This window comes from Falco peregrinus, chromosome 5 (assembly GCF_023634155.1).
Source record: "Falco peregrinus isolate bFalPer1 chromosome 5, bFalPer1.pri, whole genome shotgun sequence".
Taxonomy (NCBI): domain Eukaryota; kingdom Metazoa; phylum Chordata; class Aves; order Falconiformes; family Falconidae; genus Falco; species Falco peregrinus.
In genome coordinates this window covers 56,943,740-56,969,121 of record NC_073725.1, presented here as the reverse complement: position 1 = coordinate 56,969,121, position 25,382 = coordinate 56,943,740, and the positions used below count along the sequence as shown (strand labels likewise).

Below are 25,382 nucleotides of genomic sequence, written 5' to 3'. Positions count from 1 at the left end.
TCTAGTTCACAAAGTGCTCCAAGATGGCCTCAAATACAGTTTTTAGGGAGACAGAAATTCTTTGTTGCTTTATGCCAGTTCCTTGCCAGTTGCGCTGATCAACTATTTTGCCAAAACAAGAAAAATAAGTCGTTCAAAATGAGTCCTGATGAGCATAACAAAAAAGAATCACTTCTTAAAAAAAAAGGGGGGGGGGGGGGGGTAACTGCTCCTAAAAACTTTGAAAAGCTTTACTTTCGGCTGTGCCCTTAGAAGCACTGTTTTAACTCCACCACCCACGCACCCCGCCCCCCAAGAATTTATTTATTTCTTTAAATAATCTGTTGTACTGCAACAAAATCAAAATAAACTAAAAATTGGCACCTAAGTGCAAATAATTATAATGAACTACATTACTACACTGACAAGTACTTGCCAGTAGAACATCTTTCTTCTTTTTTATGGAACTTCTTTGAAATGTGGTGGGGTGGTGGTGTTTTTTTTTTAATTGGCTATTGTTTGCTTTACTTTATACACATAGATGTTTGCAAGATGTACTAGAAACCATGAGTTTCCCACAGTGCTATGTATGGTACAAGCACCCAGCACTTTGCTCCATCAAGCTGGATCAGGTCTTTCCAGACCAGGCTTACAAGTGGAGAGGGTCATTTTCATTCATGCCTGTTCATCTTCCCAGGCAGAAGGCAGCCATGTACAAACCCAGGTAACAGCAGCTGTGGAGCTTTAAATCAAAAAAACATTTACTTTCTGAAACTCAAGATTCACTTTGCACGGGCAGCTAGTCTAGAGTTAGCAACCCTCCCACAGTACTGTCTGGCCAAACTCAAATGAACAGGCAAGACACAAATAATTTCCTTTATGTTCAATCCCTCTAGCCACTCACTTCTCTAATAATTCAGTTGCTAGTGTTGATCCTTTTCTAAATATGGCCACATATGCATAAGAAGTGAGCCTCAGTGCCAGCTATGCAATTTCTCTTTCCCACTGGGGACACACTTTCCAGCATCTCAGATGTTTTCGGAACAGACGCCTCCCCCACCACTGCCACATATACATTTTATTTTATTTCTTATAAACGCCTCTTACCCACAGCAGTTACAAGTGCCAAATCATCTGATTTCACAGAGTGTCAAAAGAAAAGCCAGATCTAAGAACTTATATAGCATTTTCTATCCTTTCTTCTGCAACATGTTGATTTGGAAATAATACTCTTCATTGCTCAAATTCAAACAAGCACCAGAAGCCAGTTGTCCCTCTCCAGTCATTTACACTGATCATAGGATGTGATCAACTATACCATGTTTCCATTAAGTTTATGTTTTTCATAGGTACTGTCAAGGCTATACCTGATCAAAGATACAAATTAAATTTGTGGATTCATGCTACAAACCTTTGAGCTTGAAGCACACCGATTTCCATGGTTCACAAAAAATAAACCTAAAGAACAGCCTGGTTTCTTCTACTTCCAGACAAGATAAGAAGGCTTGTCTTAGAAAGCATAACTAAATCCTTTTGATTTTTTTAATTTAGTTGTAAGATTTGTTATTCTCTCGTGATTTATATACTACCATAGGTGGTCATGGCAAATTACCAACATAATTTACGGTGATTCTCTGACTGTAAGACTAACTTATTAATTAAATAAAAAAGAAACAAACAAACAAAAGACAACAGTCTTCAGTAGTGGCAAAGCAGAGATATGGGAAAACAAGAGACGCCCCCAGTCAACAAAAGGAGCTTCATATCTGTCTTTAGAAGACTATGCTTTAAAAGAAAGCAGACACCATTTTAATTAACTGGCATTTAATCACCAGTTGATGTAAGAGGAGAAAGGAATAACGGAAAGCCAGCTGAATGCAGCGCATCTTCAGCAGAGGTTTGAATACGGCTGGGGCTTGGGGTGGCAAACAATCAGCCTCACAAACAAGGGACATTTCAAACACACAGCACAAACATAATGGACAGTCCAGCGCAAAGCAGGGGCTTGGCTCCGTCTAACAAACAAAAGGGGATACTTTAATCATATTTTAATGAGTGTGTGCATGTGACCTGATCCATTAAGACACTGAAATGCTGCTGCAGTTACCATACAGCCACCATGGCGTTTGGTGGCTAAACTCAAACTGGCCACTACAGCACCCTTGAAGAAGGAAAAATAACTAAAGCTGCAGCAGCTTTAGTTGATAACAGTATTAATACACTGGGGGTGTTAAAGATCTGTAGATCCACAGACACCAGCATGATCAAGTGTGAAACCTTAAGTCATGGATAACCAGTTCTATCAGGAAACATAATATGCAGAATATTCAAAACTATTTGCGGTCTTTATACAGAACAGGTTCATCATCCATATATAAGTATTACTGAACTAATAGAATTAATCAAAACCTAAGCTATGTAATACAGACATTTCACATCAAAAAACAAGATCCCATGATTCATTAAGGCCGCAAAAAGTCAAAAAAATGTACTGCCCCAAGAACCACAAGAAAACTTGCCAACAGTCCAGACATTCTGCTTTTGGAGCCCATTTGTCTCCTAATGCTTTCAAAAAGCATTCCCATTACACACACACACACTTCCTTCAGTTTAAATAAAATTTCACTGATGTAACCTGGTGCTCTCAACTAGGTCTTTGATATTTGTGCACCTCTGAAAAGTATACAGTCTGGTTTTCCCACACATTCATCTTCATGTTTCTTGATAATTATAATCACAATTCACACTGAAAAGGTGATCACAAAATTAGCGTTTACTGTCTCTTCCAACACATACTACACGGCACTTATGCTAATAGCGAGAAGGTTCAAGAAAATCCCAAGTAAAAGGGAGCTGTTCTCAGAATATGCGGTTTAGCTGTGGTACTCCATGCTCAGCATGTTGAATGTTTGTGTGATTGAGGAGAGGCTGGACACATTCAAAGGAAATACCCAACGCTTAACAGATCTTGACTCCACAGATCCCTCAATTCTTTCCCAACCTTCCACAACTAGTGGTCCAGGGAAGTATCATTACAAAATTATTCTCTTTTTATTTTCCTTCCCATGACGATGGGACACCCAGATCTCTGATCTGACCCAGCGTAAGTGCTGTTGTGAAACAGAACATTTCTTCACATTACCTTACAAACAGACTCTGAACCAAAAGCTAGGAAAACAAAGCTCACAATATTGCCCAAATTACTGTGACACGTAAAGACCAATCTTTTGACAACACCAACCTCCATTTCCAGCCTGGTATTTGACATCCTGAACTGCAAATAATGAACACACAATTATGTAGCCTTCAGTAGTTTACTCAAAGTTTCATACCTCTAAAAGACTTGTTCCTGATTTCTGACCAGAGACTCTCATGCAGTCTTACAGAGAATCAGTTCTGTATGGTGGGAGGCAGAGGGGAGGAAAGCAAAAAAAAATAAATGTCTGAGCATCCTATATACCTTCCCATTCAGTGGATGGCTTATTAGGATCTTCATCCATACTGCGCTGATATAGTCAGGCAGTCATTATCCACCACAGTAAAAAAATAACTTCAAGGACAGCAAGCTTCATGCCATACAATCACGCTTTTCAACAAGATGCTTTCACAGTCAAAAACCACCTACTTTTCTTATATTTAAGCAACACTAAGCCCTTCTGACAGCTCAATGGATTCTCCCAAGTCACCAAATTCCTTACGAAGCCTTAGAAATAGCCCAAGCATCATGTGTTATGTCACTGAAGAAAGTCATCAGCTGACACTCTGTTGCTATCTTCTAATTTGAGATAAACCTTACCTTTTATAGGGAATTTATAATATTTTGCTTTTTGTAGTCCATTAAACGACTACAGGGAGAGATTTGTGGGAGTTTATTTTGCCCCCCAACCCTGGATCAAGTAATATAGTTAGGTAACAAACAAGCTCCTGGACACAAAAGCTCTTATTTGAATGTTACGCAGATTCTCTAACCTTCAAAGTTAAAGCTGTGAACCTATCTGAGAAGACTGGTAGACATCGCTTGTAGAGAAAGCTGAGGGAAAGCTCATAAGATGGTTGTCTCCTGGGGATAAGAGATGGAATAAGAGGCAATTTATTATCTGTGGAAAACAAAGAGGTGAGCTTTAGGGCAGAGGTGCAGGAAAGATATTAGAGTATGATTGTATTTTTTCATTTGTCTATTTGTTGCACTCATGACTTTACCCAGCCCACAAATCCTGATTTTCAGCACCCAGGCTCATCCTTCTGATTAAATTTGGCATGCATCCTTGGAAGCCACAAACAAAGAGTTAAGGACGTAAGTTTTATAAGAAACAGTTAGTATATACCGACTGTGGGCGAGTTCATCCACAGACCTAAAAGTTGCTTAATTTCATCCATCCACTTTCCGTGAGGATGTGGTGAATGTTCATGAGGTAACACGGTGAAAGACAAAGTATATTATGCAGAATGCTATGATCTGGATGACTCCTTGGAACGCATATACCAGGGTGGCCATGGAGCTCTGTCAGCAAATTTCACTTTTGCTGCTCAAACACAATCTGGGTATAGGATCATCTGCAGAAAGTTTGCTTCTGATAGGTTTAGCAGGCTTAGGAGGCTGTTGGATGAAGCGGAGGAGAGATTCCAGCACAGATTATTTCAAGATACATCGTCTTTCATTACAGGTTGCAATGACTGAAAAGATTCTGCAGACTGATTTTGGACTCCAGATGTTGAAGGTGCTTTCTGTACTGACATGAAATGCTTGTGGGGCAGCTGCACGCTGTAAAAAAACAGCACGTGTCTCCCTATGTGTGCCCAAAAGCTTGACTGTATTACTCAGTTACAACAGTTTTATGTAAGATGCAGCCACTCCCCTCCATTCTTGCTTCTCTTACAGCCTTTAAGTGACATACCACCACCACCGCTTCTCTGCCCCTAACTATAGCACTACAGCACATCTTTCAAATTTCTCACAAATAATTCAATGCCCAGAGGATGCTACACAACAGTCAGAAAAAAATCATCCTTACAACTTGCTGAAGAGACCACAACCATCATTGACTTTTCTATTACAAAGAAGATCTTCAAGACAGCCTTCCCCAGAAAAAGCCTCCTGCTCTTCAACTACAAATGTATGTTATGCACCAGGAGAACCCACAAAGTAGCTCTTCTTTATCTGCTTCCTAGCCTGAAAATTCTTGCACAGGAGATGGTGAAAAATACAAGGACTGGATGTGGAGTCCTACATTCAAAAGTATTCAGCCCTACACTGCTCTGATAACATTTAACACATAGTATCAGTACTTAGGATGCTGCTGTGTGTTTGATGAAACTGTGTATCAGACAGTAGGCTGGGTCTCAGAGGCATGAAATACACATCTAGCTCAAGAAGAGCACAAGCAAATAAGCCCAGCTCTCACCCAGTGGCCTAGACATGTCCTTTTCTTTTTTGTTTTTTTGGTTTGTTTTTTCTTCTCTACAAACAACGGAACTGTGATTCTTGTCAGTATCTGAAAGCAGTGGGAGTAAAACATGACTAATTGGCCAGTAAAAGAATAATACAGAAATCAAGGACAAGTTTATGCAATTTATAATTGTTATGATTTCAGCTCAGCACTGTTTCACAGAATCTCAGTTGACAGAAAACTAATCTCACATTTTCTTGAAATTTGAAGAATGAAAAACTATTCTGCAATGTCTGCTTTATTTTTTCTAATGCATCCTGTTCCCCACACTTCATCATGCAGAGCAGCAATCAGTTAGCACTACTCAAAAAAGCAGATACCTAACAGACTGGACTATCAAATTCTTACTTATACTGATGAGTGTTTACTCTCATGACTATTTTATTTCAATGGAAAACTTTCTATTGACTTCAGTTGTCTTTGAAACAGAATTGTGTACCTTAGAGAATACCCCATCATCCCGATTAATAATTAAATTAATCCATACAGTACTTATTCACTGACAGCTCTTTATCTGGAGGTCCAGAAGCACCAATAATGAAAACTCCTCTGTAGTACTGGTGAAGCTGTCAGCAGCAGATGTCGAAGATTAGGCAGCCGTAAGGAAAGAAACAAATATATAAATAAAATATAGGATTGTTTACATATGAACTGTACGTAGGACTACCAACGATCAAGAGAACCACCTCCCCCTAACCTTCATTTCTGCCAGCTCTCACCAGAGAAAACAGCAGCAAGCAATCTTCACCAACAGGGGCGAACGCAGCAGATGTCACAACCGGCAATAGCAGTTTCTGGCTATACACCACAGTTCAGAAACCCTGACTTTCCGGTAACATACTAAACAGAAGTCAACGAATTTCAAAACATCCCCAAGGGAGGCAATAGAACTGCCTAAAATAGTAGCTATTCACCGATTCAGCTCTAGGATTCCAAAACTTTCTATGGAAGAGTGACATAACCATCTCAGTAACCGAGCCACAGCCACCAAGGCAGATGCAATAGCTATGTGCATTTCTGAAACATGGAAGAAAAAAAATGATTAACTTATAAACTCCTCATAGCTAAACATTTTACACCTTTCTAGGTGGATTTTACTACCTGAAGACAAGTATACGGGGGTGGTGGTGTACATATTTAATTATTTTATATTTTGTACACTAATACATAAACTAAACAACATATACAGGCCAGGCTCCCCTCCCTAGCCCTGTTCCGGGAATGTGTTTGCGCAAGACTGCACCCTGCCTGATCCACACAAACCACCTCGGAAATCTTCCAGGCTTCCTCACCATCACCCTCCCAAGAAGTATACTGCAAATTATAGTAGTTGCTAGTTCTGGAGCTGTGTAACACTGTCTTTACATCATTCGTTAAACTGTTTTATTTTTCTTCAGTTAAAAATCTCTGCTTCCTTTAACAAGGTGAGAACAGAAGATGACATGGGACAAATGGAAGGGAAAAGATGGTTAAATACACAAGAAAAGACAGACTGCTCACAGGCAAGCTACTGCACCAAGATGGATTAAGGGGAAAGAAAAAGACTGAAGCCCATGCTTTTCATCCTCAATCTCCCATCTGTCTGAAAGATTACGTTCCTGCAACTCTGAATTCCTCTTCTGATCACTGCAAACCCATGATCCTTCCAAAAGCCCTCTACCTTGCATTTGTACCTAGTCCTATGTGCAATTAGCTTTCTACTAAAATACTGTAAAGCCAAAGTGACACTTTTCAACGAGAAAAGTCTGTCAAAGGTTAAAACAGTACTCACTGTTCAACCTAGACCTCCATTTTATGATAGTTCTGAACATACAATGAATGACTGCGACTAAACCCTTTGTACACAAGGCAAGGCAAAGCTGACATGGCAGTGACAACACCTAGCACACCATCTATTCTTTGGCCCCGATCAAGCAACCTTTGAGAAGATTAGAAAGTATTCTAGACTCACTCCCTCATCACTCTCCTTAACCACCATAAGCATCTTCTTGCACACCAAACTCATTGTCAATGGTGCCACAAAACTGTACTGCCAACATCGCCCAACTCAAACAGAAGTGCAAGGTGACTAAAATAAAGCTCGAACTTTAGTCCTCCTTCTTCTCCCTGCTCCAGCTATGCTGTCCTTGTACAGTCACATCCACCACACCCCTTCCCCCTGCCCCATTCTCTTTGTTCTGCCAGTTACGTCATATCCTCTCACCCTGTTCCAAAAAAGCCTTCAAATCCCATCAAACTCAGTATCCTCACAAGTAATTTTGATTCAAAGAAGATAGACTTCTGCAGAACTGTAAGCATAAATAAGAATTTCGCTTGAGGATTTTTGAATTCTGGAAATAACACAGCACGTTCTCCTCCTGGCCTAATCCCATCTCAAGCAGATCCCCCATGGAATGATTATTCCGTAACTGCCCATTTCAGAGGTGGTCACATTTTTCTCTGTGGCATCTGATGTTAGACACTAACAGGGGGCAAGAGTCTAATTTTGATCATAAGCTGGTTAGGGCAGAAGCCTAACTACAAACCAGGCAATAATAACCTGGTCTCACATGCACGTTGTCCTGAAGAGAGTCTTACAAAAGCAATCTACGGTCTCTTTTTACAGCACTGGGGCATGAAAATTAAAAATAAGAATAAAAAAGAAAGGGGGAATTAAAAAAAAAAAAAAAAGGAGAAAGAGAAAGGGATATCTGGATTAACAACAGGGAAGTGTTTGTGGTTAGAAGGAATATTGAGTTCCCTGTAAAACAAAGAATTTACCCCTGAAACAGAATTATACCCAAGAATTGCAAGTCCTGGCTAAACAAACAAATAAATGCACAAGCAGACTTGTCTTCCATGCCTTCACCTTCTACAACTGTCTAGTTAAGTAAATTACTCAAGTATTTACCTTTCAATGCTTGGTAACTAGGTTGAAAGCATGGGTCAAAGCAACCAATGTGAAATCTTTTATTTTCTAGCTATATTACAAAAGCACCGTCAGCACAAACCACGCTTACTGTGTAAAATTTCAACAGTGAATACAGACAAGAGGGAGACTTCACCGAAGAGACAGACAGAAATGCAATGCACTATGACTAACTTTCATCAGATCTTATGGAGGAGTCAAATTTCCTCCATATGTGCAATATCATCTATACTTACGCCTGGAACTGGACCTCAACTTTGAGATGAAAATAAATCCTAACAAGGGCACATATGACTACGATCCATTTTTTAAATCAAAGCTATTTCCAAAGGAAAAAGCTTAACTGTGATGTTTTGCCACTCATTTTGATATGCGTCTATATCTAAGATGTTCAGAAAAAATCTGTAAAGACGACTCGGTCAAAGACACATCTGTTGGCTGAATATATTCCACATCAGATCCCTAAACACAAAGATCTGAGCACTCTTTAACAGAAGGCGCTCACCTATTCCCAATACTACGTGACTGTTTATCATGCTGGTTTCCCTACCGAATTTCTGTGACATTTCCTGGTTCACCTAAGCCGTCCCAGAGAGCACCGCTGCGGCACAGCAAATGCCACGAATCGCAAGAAGACATCTGATATCGGTGATATCACACGCTGGGATACTGCCAGAGAACCACAACACGCCAAAAGGATTTCACAGAGGAAAGACAGAATTATAAAAGACTAGCTAAAGGACCACTGTCAAACTGGTTTTTAATACTTCTTTCTGAAAACACCCTACCTAGTTTCCAGAAGCCTTAGTAATTACCAAAACTTGAACAGCCCGAATTAAAAAAAAAAAAAAAAAGTATCTTTCAGCTCCTTTAGAGTATCCTTTTGACAACACTCCAGAGCCAGTTTCCCTTCTTCCCTTCTGCACGTTTTATACCAAATGGTTTACAAAGTATATACTACTCCATACTCAGACTCTTCCATCCACACATTTAGAGCAGGAAAAGAGAACTGCAAAGCCGTAAGATTTGAGAGCAGTGACAATAACAGAACACTTTTACCATTATTCTTTTAAATAGCTGACTAAATTTCAGGCTGGAAATACCCTGTAAAGCACATGCTGAATTGTCCTTTTAGCCTGAAACAAAAGCAGAAATCAATACATGGCTGCTTTTCATTTTTGCTCAGCCGTTTACCTTTAAGAGATCATTTTCAGGCAAGTCCAATGAACAGTCACATTAAGAAAGTATACATGATGCAACTACTTTCTACTGGCATATTATGTAAATGACAATAATGCCACCCCCTGCCTTCCCCCCAGAAAACCTCTCAAAGACATTTTGCCAAAACTTGGCAGAAGTTTCTGTTTGGGAATTAATAATACAGAAGAAAAGAAGAAGTGGGGGAGAAACAAAGAAAAAAGGATCTAAGTCAACCGAGTATGCTGTCTATAAAATAGTAATACCAAAACTCAGTAACAATTCCTACAAGAAATAGAACAGAGTATTTTGCCCTAAAAGCACGTAGACTTAATGTCGACAATATTATGTATTACTTTGCACAGAGTAGATACAATGTAAGAAGAGTAGAGTCACAAAACAGTTTACAAAGACAACCTGCAAGTGAGGTACGCAATTAAAAACTACATATACTCAAGCTCCAAGTATATTATCAAAAGAAAGGACATTTACAATACAGTAGTAAAGGAAGCATACATCAAATACTGTAAAAATAAATGTAATCACTAGTGAAATTAATGAATGGCTAGCATAGATGCAGCTGATCACATCAGCACTGAGAAGTATATCTTGTCTCCTGCCTCCGTTTGTCTCACAAGTAGATGGTTAAAATATTCGCACTAAACAGTCTGGGAGCTGCATTTTTTTTCCATAGCGAGCGTATTTTATTGTGCAGGAACATCAAACACAACATACTAACATCACCATAATGTACAAAAAAATGCCACAAAGACCTCTACATGTAAACTCCAGCTCAGTAACTGTTTCTTTCAATACACAGTATCTTACACAGTTGCTGAGAATCTTTAAATGTCTGCCTATTTGTTTCAGTTTTGCAATAGGAGTAATAACCCACTACTTCTTTATTTCTTCAGATGCAAAAAAGGCAAATTATTTTCATACTGATCCTCAGTTCTTTCAGGAACTCTAACTATGCCAAATAACACTACGCTAGAAAATGGTGAGTTTAATAATAAAACTATACTAGCTGAGGAATGCTCTTCAATTATGTAATGAATAGAGTTACAGCATTAACTAATGATTCACTGGTGGGTATCTAGTATTTAGTGTCCAGGATTAGGTACATGGCTGAAACAGGTTTTTAAGAAAAAGACAAAACACTGTACAGATTAACTGGGTTATATTTTTAAAGTGTAGGTTGCTTGAGGGTTTTGTTTGTTGTTTTTTAAAAATCAACCTGCTACAAAGTAATCCCGTTGAAAAAAAGGAGAGTCAGCCTCTCATTTTGTCGATATCAAAAAGCAAAACCAAAATAAGACTTTTTTTTTTTCCTTTACAGTTGGTATCAAGTTTGCTAAAGCCAGCCAGTTACATAACACTTACTTTGACTTACAACCTATTTGCTCACTGCTCATACAAAAATCATCATATATGATGGTCTGGATATCCATTATGCGCTAGAAATATAGTAAGTTTTTTTAAAAGATTTTCTTTCTTTGAATTTAGAACTACAGAGAAAGGCAGCTGGATCATCTAAAATTAATACTAAACAGGTAAGCTTTGAAATCTTGCAAAATTAAAATGGCACTCTTTTCAAAACCCGTGTGTACAGAGGACTTCAAAATATTTCAGAAAAATTAATCGTATCTCATTTTTCCATCAGTCCAGAATTCACACCAGGAAATGAAAGTGCTAAAAAAAAAAAAAAAAAAGGAGAAAAAAAAAAAAAAAAAAAAGAGTTGCGCTATAGCTAACCATATAAAGTCATAATTATAAAAGAATATGTGTGTGTGCGTGCAGGCACACGTGTGTGCCATAGGTGTGCAGGGGGAAGGCATGCCCAGATGACTGCCTGCCGAGCCCAGGGCAGACCCGAGCTGGGCTTTTGTGTTTCTTGTTTCTCCCACCCCACCCCCTCCTTTTTTTTTTTTATTTTTCCCTTTTTTTGTTGGGTTTTTTTTTTTTTTAAATGGTCGAGGATTACCTAGGGAGTGTGTTACTTGAACCCCCGTACCCAGGTCTGATTTGGGGTGCGGGGTTTGGGGGTTTTTGTGACCCAACGCCGCAAGGTCCCCAAGCGGCAGCGGCGCCCGGGTCCCCCCGGCAAGTTTCTCGGCCGGGTCCCGGCGGCAGGTCCCCGCAGCGCTGCCCCCCGGTGCGTGTGTGTGTGTGTCCCCGGGAGTCACCCCGCGGCCCGCTCCGTGCCCGCTGTCACAGTTTGCCCTTTAATACAAAGAAGTTAACCGTACTCACCCCCGGCGAATTGGTTTTGCGCGACATAGCCCAGCCCCGCGGAACCTCTCACAAATCCCCTCTGGAAAATGGAGGGGCTGGCATCGGTGCCCGCCCGTACGATCCGGAGGAAAGAGAAGTTATTTACATGTCACGGCCCGAGCCCAGCGCCGTGCGGAGCCACCGAGCGCTCAGCACTGCCCGCGATCAGCCATGTTACGCCGGAGCCCCGCCGCTCGGTGGGAGCGCTCCCCGGCACTGCCCCGGGGCCTCGGCGCGGCCGGGCGGGCGCGGCGCGGGCGGCGCTACAGGGCCCCCATGGCGGCGCCGCCGGGGGAGCGATTCGCCACGGCCCCGATCGCCTCGGAACTTCGGCTCCGGGATCCTCCCCGAACCAGCCTGGAGCCGCCGGCGGAGGAGGGCGGAGGGGGGGAGGGGAGCGGAGGGGAAGGGGAGGGGAGGGGAAAGGGGAGGAAAGAAAAAAAAAAGAGGAAAAAAAAAAAAAAAAAAAAAAAAGCCGAGCGAGAGAAAGTAGATCCGACGCAGCCGGGCGCCGCCAATGTGCGGACCGGAGTCCTGCGGCAGGAGCCGGGACCGCCGCGCCGCCTGCGCTAGCGAGGCACAACGGCGGCGGCCGGAGGCGCAGCGCCCCCGCCGGAGGCTCCCAGCGCCCGCCCCCGCCCCGCACCCCCGGCGGCGGGCACGGCGCGGCGCTGGCGCCCAGGGGGGCCGGGGGCCGCCGCACGCCCCGGCCCCGCGGAGGCGGCCGAGCCCGGGAGGCGGCCCCGGCAGCGCCCGGGCTGTCCCCCCGCAAGCCCCTGTCCTAGAAGCACCTTCCCCAGCGCGGGCGGGCGGCAGCGCCCCCCGTTCCCTTCCCCCTCCGCCCTTCCCCCAACGCCTGCACTTGCCCGTTCAACAAAGCAGCGCGACGGAAAAGTTACAAAACGTTTCCATAGATGCCGCTTCCCTGGCCGGCCCCTCCTCGGATGGTGGGGGCTGCTCTGGGAAAAAGAGGATTCCAGCCGTAAAGATTAAGGTGTGACTTCGGGGACTGGCTTCCCCCTCCCCTCCACCCCCCCCCCACCCCCCCCCCAAGCCTTTTTTAACAGTTTTCAGGCTGCTCTACACTTCTCCAAAACCAGTCTGGAACGGACAAGCTAGGAAAGCAAGTCTGACAAATGTCCATCTACAAACGCCTCTTTCCTAATCCTTCAAAAGGTCCTTGGCCAATTTTCTATTTGCTACAGGGAGAAAAACAAATCCAGAAAACATTGCGCAACTATCACTTCACTCCTATCGATAGATACTCGCAAACCAATCGGTCTGGCAACTGAAGTAGTAATGCAACTACCTTTGTTCGACTTCGCATAAAACCCTGAGATGGCTGTTGTGTAATGCTTCCCTTCGGTCAATCTTTTGTAAGTTTTCTTAAAATTTGTTTAAGTATCAGACATCTGCAAGACACAGGTTGACACGTTGACAACAATAACCTGAGGTATCTGCCAAACAATAATAAGGCCATGCATTACCCCTATTTTCTCACTCATCTGAATTATTTTTTTAATTAAATTCTCTTCTGTTACACCAAGCTACAACTGGACATACTTAACATAAAGCACCTGTGCCGTGGACAAGCAAGTAAGTTCAGTTATTGCCTTATCAGTGCTGGTTAGAGAAATTCTCAATACATGCACTCAGGACCTCAAAAAGACCATTTCACCTCTAAGATGGATCAAAACCACCCCCAAACCTCACACACAGCGGGACCTACCCCTGCACAGAGAGTGGACCGACGCTGCCTTTTCAACTGAAACAGGCTCTAGGTGCCTGGCCTACAGGAAGGTTTTTATCAAACCAATTCTCCAGAGATTAAGATAAAATTTTAAAAAGAAAGCACTCACATAAAAAAATCTGCAGGTGTTTACTCTGAAACAAGTAACTATTGTATAAGAGCCACCGTGCCATGTTAGTACAGGTACGGACACATAAATATATTTAGTTACAAGGAGCTATCAAGCTACGGCTTATCAGCACATCTCTGGTAACCACATGTATTAGCACACTCAGTCTGCTGCAATGAGAAGGTTAAATATGTTAGTCTAAACTTCAGCGAAGGTGGCAAATGTCAGTATTTTATTTTCCAGTAAGGATTGGTTATTTTTGTCCCACCAACAAGTGGTGACTTGAGAAACCACAACTGAGACACTCATCAGTTTGCCTGTTCCGTTTAGCATTCGTAGCCCTTTAAGTTTCATCAGGACAACCCCCCTCTTGGATACACATCTCCATAGAGTTTAAACATTTTTCTAACCAGGCATTCTGAGATTAACTAAACTAAGCTCCTCTTAAACCAAAGAGGATACACAACAGTAGACAGAAGCTGTGTATTTTCCAAATTGCATTAAATAAAATGAGTTTCTGTGTTTATACATAGCAGGTCAAGCAAGGCTAGAGCACCAATTTTACTCTATGTCAGCTATCCCATAACTGCCTATTTATATAAGGTTCCACTACAACACTGGTGCGGTCCCTTCTGAGATGATCACCTCTGCAGCATCACCAATGCATCAAAAATTCACGAAGTTGTTCGTGCTGCTGTACCTTAAACCTGTAGATATTTTCAAACACGTTACACTCCACCAGAAAAAAAAATGCATGTTTTAACATACCAGGTAATGGGTCACCTGACCCATTTAAGTATGTTAGCACAAACAAGACACGTTGCGATTTAATAATAGCTGGTTAAAATAACAATAATAAATTACTCTCAGTACTTTTCCCTACTGTTCACGTGACCCAAGATGCAAGCTAACAGGTATGAAGTCATATTAGCTGGCCTCATTCTTCCCCAGAGCTTGGAACATGGAGCTGCATTTTCCCTCATATGAAAGATGTGAGATTTAGTTCTTTTACTGTAAAAGCAGATTAACTGTCATAAAAATCTTAGTAAGGACAAAACTGTAATCTTACTACAGCACAGTCAGACATGGTCCAACACCGGTCATGTTGACTAATTACTACTTTGCCACACAGAGTGCCCAGAAGTTGCCTTCAGTAGGATTATACGAGGAGCTGAAGGAACCTGAGTGGTAGTGTTTCACGTTCGGCAGCAATTCTAATTGAAGCTGATCACACCCCAGGTCTCTTCTTCCCAGCCTCTGAACTGTGCCCATTCAGCTGTATCTTGGATCCTGTTGTGACCCAAACGAGTGGACTGATCCTGCTACAGGGTAACCCAGCAAGCAGCAGTGGGGCCGGACGCTGAAAGAAGGCAAAGCAATTTTGTCTGCATCGATTCCCTGCCCCAATTCACACGTCTCCACAAACATGTGTCACCATGATGGCAAGGCAGAAACTGTTTAAGCCAACGTTTCTGCCAAGAAAATGTACATGGGAAAAAATGGGATCAGTCATCTCTCCTAAGGCAGACTTTTTTTTCCTGTAAGCAACAGAAGCGATGGATTTAATGATTAAGATAAAAACTTATGTCTATGCATATGGTGGACTGTTTTGTTCCAAACTCAAACTGATTAACTCAAGGATAACAAGTTTTCCTGAGTTAATCAAGGCACGTTTAGCAAAGCATGCCTAAACTGTTTACGATAGTTGCAATTTCTAACTTCTGAACAATGTTACTCCACAGCAACCAAGAGAAATTCAGACATAGATACATCACCCTTCCTGAACAGTCCCATCTAAATTTCAGGTGCAATACATAAACAAATAAGAGACAGGGGCTCCACAACTGAAGTATTACTTCGTTACTATAGCTAGGTCATACATTTGATTTGGTACTTCATTGACTTTAAAACGTACAATGATGAGTGTATTAAGAAGCACAAAAATGTGCCTTTTTTGAACATGTGTTTCTTCTTAACTTTGCTGATCTGCTATTGTCATGATCTTCAATGGGTTTGTAATAATACTATAACAGAATCGTAACAACTTGAGATTAAGCCTGAAGTATCTAGCTCCAAAAGGACAAGAAGCAGAAAAGGAAACTCAGATATTTTTCCTTAGCCCGGCAATTCTACTGAGATGTAAAGGCAATTTACCTTCTAGCACCCTTTCATGCTTCCATGCTACATAGCAACTTCAACCACGCTCTTCTGTGAATACAGTTTCTCTGTGAATTCCACTTTTCATGCCAAAGCATAGATTAAATAGGAGTAGTCTGACTTCTTTTTTTATTGCATGTGAAGGGTTTTGGAAGTTCTTCATTTCTAACCTCTACAAAGGCAGCCTATGGAGATAGACTCAATTTCTAAAAGTAAAAAGAAAACCAAACTAAAAAATAAAGGTTCCATACTGTATTTTTTCCTCTTCCCTACACTGTCTCTTCCTGTAAGCATGAACCAGATCATATCTGGAACCCAAGGTAGATCGGCTGCATGTCATACAGCCAAGAAATACATTTTAGTGCATCAGCTACATACCCACATTAACATACCATCATAAATTTGATTTAAAGCCATTACATCTAAGATGTCATGTCTAGCAAGCATGCTATTAGAAATAAAATTTGAACAGTAACATAAGTTAGGTAACTGAAATAGCTTTTACATAGAAAGCATCAAGTTGTGTCTATGCTTACAGCTTTGACAGACAAGTTTTGGCAATTGTTACTGAAAAGGCTCAAGGTGTCGGTCTTCCCTGATGTCTTCCCATGCTTCAGCCAAAGGTTACCATCCCTGCATCCCTGACAGAGATGGCAGAACAGGCCATTTCAGTGCAAAGCCTACCATTACACTTAATTCACTGATGAATGTGAATTTGAGGTAGAAACCCTTAATAACAAGCTGGAGCGTACCCTTTTGCCTCTATGGCTGATACCTTCCCACAGAGCACCAGCACTGATGTCTCAAGGTAGCTTGAGCTCACAAAGTGTCACCAGATCTTGTCCAGTAACACAATGCAAAAAGTGGTATCAACGGAGAAGCATAGGCTGTATCAGGTTAAAAAGCACTCCTGAAAAAAATACTTGAAATAAAAAATATAGGTCTTCAAATCTCGTACTACCTCTCCTTACTCAACTTCTTCACCTTCCCAACAGTACTATCTGACCTGGTGTTGAAGTAGCATGGCATGTGGTGCTTTCTCACAGAAACACTGCACACTAGTCTCGTGACCCGTGTCCGTTTTACACTACTACTAAGCGCTGGTGTGAGTAAACACTGTTGTGCAAGTGAAATAATGTAGTACCGCTTACCAGAAAGGAAAATAAAGGGGTGAGCAAATGAATTCAAAAAAACCCTAAAACCCAGTATAGATGAATAAACTACAAGTTGAAAAGATGCAAGAAGAGAAGAGGGAGAAAACAGGCAATACCTAAACACTCATGGGCCATCAGAAAATGACTCATTGCTAATGACATGCATTGTTAGCTGCTAGTACAGGCAGGACAAAATTGTTTTCAACAGCGCATGATGGATATCCAATGAGAATACAAATTCTGACATATTTTCTTTAAATCAATTAAAATAGCCCTACTCTTTTCTAGCAGATAAACTTTTAAATATACTCTTGAAGAAAATCTGGAATGCCAGATGACACCATTTTGGGGGGAGGCGGGGAACAACCCATAGTAAGGAAGCAATAATTTATTTAGTATATGTGGAATCGCACAGATTAATAGATAAAGCAGGTATCACATCACAGAGGGAATAAGAAACACAGACAATGAAACAAAGAGATTTAGTAAACAATTTTCTTTCAAGAAATAAGACAGGAAAACACCTTCTACAAAATAAAGGTTATTACACATAATTCACTGTATAAAAGCAACGGGTACAACATAAACAATAGGCATGACCATCAGAAGGGATGCTCATAGATCAGGACCATACAATAACTCAGGATGATAAAGACCTCAAAGGTCAGCTGACCCAACCTCCTGCTTAAAGCAGGTCAGACAGAGCCAGTTCCCAAAATGGTTTACCAGTATTTTTGAGGTTCAATTCGTTGTTTACACAGCTGTGTAATTATACACAGTGATGCAATCTGATGGTGGGACCCTATTAGAAATAACTTATGCCCCGAAGAAACCATGCACAGACAACAGGGATCAGGGCACAAAAGTGATATTCCGATGGCCTAAATCACACCTAAAACCCTTTGTCTGGCATTTCCTATTACGTGGCTCTAAGGAACATCCTGCTCAGACCTTAGTCCCTCTGAATTGCATTTCAGAGATACCTAGTTCTCTCTTCTGACTAAGCATAAAGACTTCAGCAGAATTTGAGTACACTTCCTCCTATTCATTAGTATGCTCCTTTATAGTAGTAAAATAAATATCATTATTCTTTAAAAGCTTTGAAACAAAACAATTCAGAGACCATTACAATACTGCCGAGAAAGAAACCCAGGTGGCATGACTACAGGAGCTAGAATTCAGTCTCTGCCCTGTCCCCAAGGCCCATCACTAACAGCTGTTATGGAATATGCTCCCACACCACATGACATGGTCACATCCCTGCAGCTGTATATTCCTTTGGTTTGGGCTACATACTGGGGGATGAAAAGGGGAAAAAAAAACCAACCAAAAAAACTATAACCCCCAGAAAAACTTAACTTGATCTAACAATATTTATAGTCTTCAGATAAAAGCCAGCTAACAAATGTCTATCACAGTATTTTCCAAAATTCTAATCAAACAAGAAAAACAGTGTACCTTAGAAGATACAGGATGGCTGAGAGCTCCAGCTTAAACTCAACAAGTTCATACATGTCCAAGCCAGTTATGACTTCACTTTCTTGAACTGTGAGCATGTTAAGTAAGCATAGACAAGAAACAGTCATTGGTCTAAAAAAGCCTTTAAAATAACATGGTCACGCTAACAATTTAAAAACAGGTTCTTTTTGCCTATCAAGACAGTGTAAAGCAAGTAAAATGAAAAAAGACACATTAATTCAAAAACGTAAACTGAAAATATTCTTAAACCAGTATTTACTTGCAATAAGTTATCAGTAATTTAAACCGCCACTGACAGTGTCTGGTTAACAAGCCTTGAGATCAAGATTTTCTGCTTGTCCATAAAGTCAGTATATAATCAGTAGTACTCTCTGTTCTGTTCTACCAGTGTATCCTTATCCAAGAAGGTCACATGTGGAACACACAAAATACGTGAGTCAGTTTACCAAGTTTTCATATTTATTCTTTACCAACACTGAAAATAAAAATTATTGTATCTTCAAGCTGTACACAGCACACCCTAGGACAAAATAATACTCTTCTGTTGCATTACAAGAAGAGGCAACAAAATAGCCAGCCATGAGCCAACCCTTACAGCTACATGAAAGACCTTAGGAAAATAATTTCTTTCAATAATCTTGCTTACGGATCATTTATTTCCTGAGTTATCCCCTCCCCCCCCATCCCAATTTCTGGGCCCAGTTCTCTCCTAAAGGGTTTCTGGAAGACAGAAACAGAAAAATAAATCAGAATTCCGGCTGAATCTCTTTTGCACTTGCCTTTGTAAAAATCTCTACCAGGATGCCTGATAAAAGGTTAATTATGCAAAACATGAACCAGGAAAAATTGTGTGTCAAGAAGACTGAAGTAGCACTGAAAGCCAGAATTTCCCAGAGCCTTATGGCTTGCACATCCCATCTCCTCTGTTCCCTCTAGAGCAATTCTGCTGTGAGCTGTTCATCCTAAACTTACATCCCTATGGGTTGGAGAACATTAACTGTGGCACAGTGTTTGCCCAGGAGGCTGAAAGTAAAACTGATGAGAACTCTTAACCATTTCATTGAAGTCCTCCTTTAAAAACAAACAAACAACAACAACAAAAAAAAACCAACCCCAAAAAAACAATCAAAAAACCCAAACCCAACCATCAGTTACAGTTATACAAGCACATAGTTGGTGATGTTGGCCTTGAGGCCGGCTAGCACAGAAGAGCCTACATCCATGCTATCTAATTCTCAAATTCCCAAACAAAGCAGCCACATGTAAACTGTGCTGGGAATGGTGCGTGGCCCATGCAAATCCTTGGGCTAGACTTGAGAACTGTTTGAGGGAGTGCTGGCAGGCCCAGGTCAAAACTGTACAAGCAACCGCTGCGATAATCTCACAACAGGGATGATAGCATCCACTGACTCCAAACATTCCCTGTTGGGTATTTTATAAGCACAGACAAGGCCACTGTGTAGAAACAAGAGTGCTTCAAGGGCCAAAACACTTTTGCTAGCTACAACCATGCCACTAGTCAACACAAAACACAAGCACAGCCATGAATGAGCTCACTTTATAAATGATGAAATTTAAGGAAGGTGAAATTAACAGGTCTTTTTATTTTATTTCAAAATTCCATTTTCCAAGCCTTTCTTCACAATGAAAAAAAAAAGCATCTGGCCCATTTCTAACTGAAGTTCTAGTCTTGTGCAGTTCAGTGGGCCTAGGTAAGAAAAAAAGTACTATACTCACTTTTATAACAAGCAGGGGGGAGTGGAAACAGAGGAGAAGGAAAAAAGTTGGAGTAGAAACAAAAACAGCAGAGGAAGGGAACAAGGAACAGGAAAGGCTGGGAGAGAAAAACTCACAGACCAAGTGAGGGGGAGATGGTAAACTTGTTGAAGCAACTAACAGAAGCTTTCAGAGCACATATCTTGAGGATAAGAGGAGGCCGCCATCATCCAGACGTCTAATAGAAAACCAAAGTAACAGAACAAACAGCCCAACATGTTTGTGAAAATGTTGAGGACAACTGTTTCACAAAGTTGAGGATGCCAGAAGAGCAGTTACTTCACACTTCACTCTATTAGGGCAGGCTCCATTTTAAACATCTCAATGTGTACAGTGATTTGGCTGGAAGTGGTAACGAGACGCATTCACTGTGCCAAGGAAGGGGAAAAAATGAGAGCAGTAAGAAAAAGGAGAACAAATTTTTATCTTCAATTAACTGAAAGAAGAAAAGCAAATTTCAACAAACTCTTTGAACTTGTTGCTAGAAGCTCTCGCGAATGTCATTTAAAGGAGGACTGGCAGTTATTGTACTGGAATACGCACAATGGCAAAGTATTCCAGTGCAGGGGAGAGATAGGAAATGTAGTATGAACAATACGGGCTGCATCAAAAGCAGCCAGTAATAAGGGTCTAAAACTAGAAAGAATCATATTAGGAATGGAAACAAGGGCATTTTAATGAATATAAAGGAAGAGCATAAACTGTCAGGGATAAAAATCAGAAGAGATAAAAGCACAGCATGCATTATTACCACTATGCAATATAAAAGGCAAACAAAGTTTCAGAAATATTTTAGAAGTAGGAATAAAAAAGTCAGTACATAACAATGTTAAAGAAGAACAAACGGATAACAAACCAGAATCAAATGTTGTCCTCTGTATCTCAGCCTTCATAAAACAGATTCATTGCAGCTAATACTAAAAACTGATTTTGTAATTAGGCTAAATAATCAGGGAAATTCAAGTCAGCAGGACTAGAAGAAATTCACAGTATTCTTCAGAAACAAACAGAAGTAATCTCTAAACTGTGAGTGATCATTTTCCGTAAGAGTGTCCTTGTGAAATTGCCCTAAGAGAGGTCAGCAACAATAAACAAGAGCACTCAAAGGGTATTTGTTTGCAAATTATTTTCAAACAAGGTGGGAGAACATTGCAGGAAGGTTCCATCCTCCAGGATCTGCATGAGGAAATTGACACACATGGAAGAGCTGCATATGACAACATAGCTGAGGCAGAGGCCATAAACATTTTAGAGGACAAGATCTTAGTAGAAATCATTCTGATAAATTGAAAAGTGGTTCCTATCAGCCAGGTGAAACCTAATTAAGACTAGCAAACTTTTGAAGGATAGAACAGTTAAGTCAACATTATGTTGCTACAGAGGTTAAGCTTGTTCAGCGCAGAACAAGGGAAACAATCCCCTAATAAATAAAATTTTATTATAAAAATTGTTCTCCATTTCAGCTGTGGACCCTTAATTTAGGAAAATATATCTTTTTTTCTTTTATTTTGTCTGCTATATTTTTATACTCCTCTGAGCATGTGCAACTGTATCACTCGTATAGCACACTATGGACCACATCTTCACTACCAAAAATTCCTTTTATCTTACTGTGACATACTGGTGATTCAATTGCACATGCTGCAAGGAATATAAAAATATAGCAGGCAAAATACAAAAATTGATAAATTTTCCTAAAGCTTATTTTCTCTGAAAGCCTAATTAAAACTGCTTTTGGCAAGAATTTATTGTCAGTAATGACACAGCAGAAGAGAAAAAAAGGCCTCTCTTCTTCTCCCCCTGCCCAAAGCCAAAAGTCTGAAGGGAAAACATCCTAGTTTGACAGGGTTTCCAGCAGTTTCCTCAAGAAAAGCAATTACAATGTTGATAAATACAGCATTGAAAATTAGTAATTATATTTATATTGGAATGCCTGGCAATAGGATTTGGTGCATGTGCGATTTAATAAAAATACTTCCAAAAATGTGAGAGGGAAGAATATTCTGAAAGAAGCAAGATCTAATGTGATTTTATTACAATGACTATATATTAATTAATTAAGTATATATTAATATACATGCAGAAAGGCGGTTTCAGAATATCAGAAACTATTGTTAACATAAAACATTTGATTTATACTACTATTTCAGGGTACTCTGAATATTAAGAATGATTCTGAGGAACAAAGTGAGAACCAAAGTCCCTTTTTTAGTCAATGCCAACGTCTGGGGCAAGAATCAGTTAGATGAGAACAACTCATCTGTCTACATGCCTTTCAATAGCATTATTTTTTTTAAACAACCAAGCAACCACCATATATAACATGACTATAGGCTGCAAAATCTCTCACAATCTCCTGTAAGAACACTTATATTGAAGAGCTCATAGGAGTCAGCCTAAAAATCAAACACCCTCAAATTTCAGACGACCAAGGCTATAGCTTCTTTAAGCTGGCAGTGCTACCTAAAGCTGTAGCTCTGCCTCTCCGCAGCCTGGCCGCTTGCTCTGGCCTCCTCCCTCATGCTATCACAAACACGTTTCTTTGCCAGGTTAGTTTTAACCCAGATCAGTTTCCCAATGCAGTTCACCACATGGCTACACAAACGCCTGGGTCAGCACAAGGGAGAGAACAAACAGCTGGTAGCGGAGGGAGGGCGGCACTGCTGCTTTTCATTGCCAGAACCAGCTTAAGATTTATGGTGTTTGGGGAAAATAACCACCTGATGCACTCCATACACCCACTGCCTATGTTTCTCTAAGTAATAAATATTCTAGATTTTAAAGGCTTTTTCCTACTTTATCTTTCTTTCAAAAGCACCAATGCTACTAAATGAACTTACTAAATGTAGTTCTTGAAGCAAGTGCCCAAAATTATTTTGACTAACCCAGGAATGGCACAAATAGGAACATCTAGTACCATCCATGTAGCAAAAAAAGTAAAAAACACAAAAATGCAGAATTCAATGCAAGTTACCAGCACGTAGTACTTGCTAGGTAAAATCTTGCTTATCCATATTTATCCAAACTATATGAATCATGCAGATTGCATGAATTGGTAATAAAAATAAACATATAAAGGAGAAAAGCTTTCTTTGAAATTGTTAGTCACTTAATGGTTTACCATTTCATAGCATTTCAGTGTACCTATAATAGCATTTCTTAAAAAGTTAAATCCACAAATCAGTTTAAAGCAACGTAAGGGAGTGATTATTAGGGGTGGATAAGGAAACTGTATTCTCCCTAGTTATACGTGACTCTGCTAGCCCTTCATCATTGTTGTGGGACAGCTAGGCCGAGGAGGAGAAAAAAAAAAAAACACTGGCCTGAGAAAGGCAGAGCTTACCTGTTCTCAGCAAGCCAACCGCCTTGGAAAACCATCTCTCAACTCAAATGACAACAAAGAATAGAAATCTCCATTTCCAATTACTTATCTTATGAAAGAACAATGACAAGAAGTTAGTAGGAGCTGGACACACTAACAAGAAAGGAAAAAAAAAAAAAAAAAAAAAAAGAATATCCATAAGCAAAGCCAAGAAAATTTAAGTATTTTATTGTTCTAAGCTGGGAAAAAAAAAGTCTCCTGTGTCATTGAATACAAGATGAAAAGATGTCTGGTGTGTAGATGGCTCAGAAAATAACAACCAAGAGACTGGGTTCTTTTTCCTACTTCTGCAAAGGCATACCCTACGACCAATATACCAAATATGAGATTTCACAAACTGTCATCATACTTGATCTGCCATGATACTATCTGATAGCTCCTGGAGGTCCTCACAACAAGCACTACAGAAGTTCAATGGATCATCAAATACAAACATTAACAAACTAACAACTGCAATGTCAGAAAAAATCTTCATGAATTCCTTACTTGCAAGTGCAGCCTGTTTCAATTTGTGAAAACTGCAGGCTAAGGTTATAGCAAAATATCTATTCCTAACATTAAACCTAATCTCAATAACCTTTAAGACACACACAAAGATACCACTTCATATTCATCAGTATTTTGCCACATTATCCAAGTTGTTAAAACAATTCTGTAAAACCTACCACGCCTTCACAGTCACCCCTCAAATAAATCCTATCAAGAACTGAAAATCAAAAGATTAATACAGAGATCATTTACCTGCTGAGCAAAATAGTATTGTGAACAGTCAAAGCCAGGCTCCTGTGCAAGAACTACCCAAGACAGTTGGGGAATTGCTTGGTGATGCGAGTACAATGAAGTCATGCAACATGGGCTGAAGAAAATGGCGCAAAGTTCCCAGGGGACCCTGCTGCACGTAGCTCGGTTCTGTTCTACGATGGACTAGAAATGCCTTCAAAGAGCCAATGTCATGATCATGAAGCCTACTCCATGCCTCATCTCTTCACACCCTGTGACTGAGTACATACCTTCTGGCTTTTGGCCAAACATTTTGATACGTGGCTTGCACAGGCAGAAGTACAGGCCACTTTTTGCTTCAATACCTTAACCCTTATCTGTGCAATAGTTGCACAAAGCCCATCCATCAAAAGCCTTCAGTCTTACCAGGCAATATTGACTTCCCCTAACTATGAGCATGTATTTAGGAACATTTTGTTGTGTAACACTACAAATTTTATATTTGCAAACGTTAAATTTTGAAGTGAGAAAAGGGCAGGCAAGTAAAGATACAAGTATCACATAGAAGGTGTGTGATGAGCTAAAGAAACATAGCTGAGCTATAAAGAGAATCCACCCAACACGTTAAGGTTCTTTTGAAATGAGTGTAGGTATCTTTAAATATTGGCCTACCCTAAAGCAAATGCAGCTAAAGTAATGATAAAAATTCTTAAATAAACATTTCCTGGCAAAAATGCTATGCTTACATGTCCTCAAAACTATCTGCATGTGTGAAATCTATGGCCTTTGAAAACCTACTGCAGCTTACATTGGCCAAAATAATGAAAAACTAGGACAAAAATTAAAACATAGGAAATTAAAAATAAACACACAAAAAGTTTTCCACAAATTTCATTATTTTTTAAATCATTATCCTATGCTGTTTTAAACTACACACATTTGCAAAAATAATTTGAAATATACATCAAAGTCTGGATGCTGGAAATAAAATTTAAAATGAGCCTAGATACTGACTTATAAGTAACTGCTATCATGACCAAAATCAATGAG

The 25,382-nt window shown here is 40.3% G+C and overlaps 1 protein-coding gene across 14 annotated transcripts in view; it reads right to left on the bottom strand.

Annotated features, from left to right (window-relative positions):
• KMT2C (lysine methyltransferase 2C) overlaps window positions 1-25,382 on the bottom strand; it is a 197,994-nt gene that overhangs the window by 168,000 nt on the left and 4,612 nt on the right. Inside the window, exon 1 of one of the 14 annotated variants that reach the window (XM_055803583.1) lies at window positions 11,785-12,178. The exons of the other annotated variants lie outside the window; for them this stretch is intronic. The gene's annotated coding sequence lies outside the window, so the exon portion shown is untranslated. Of the gene's footprint in view, window positions 1-11,784; window positions 12,179-25,382 lie in introns of those variants that run through there. 14 annotated transcript variants of the gene reach the window in all.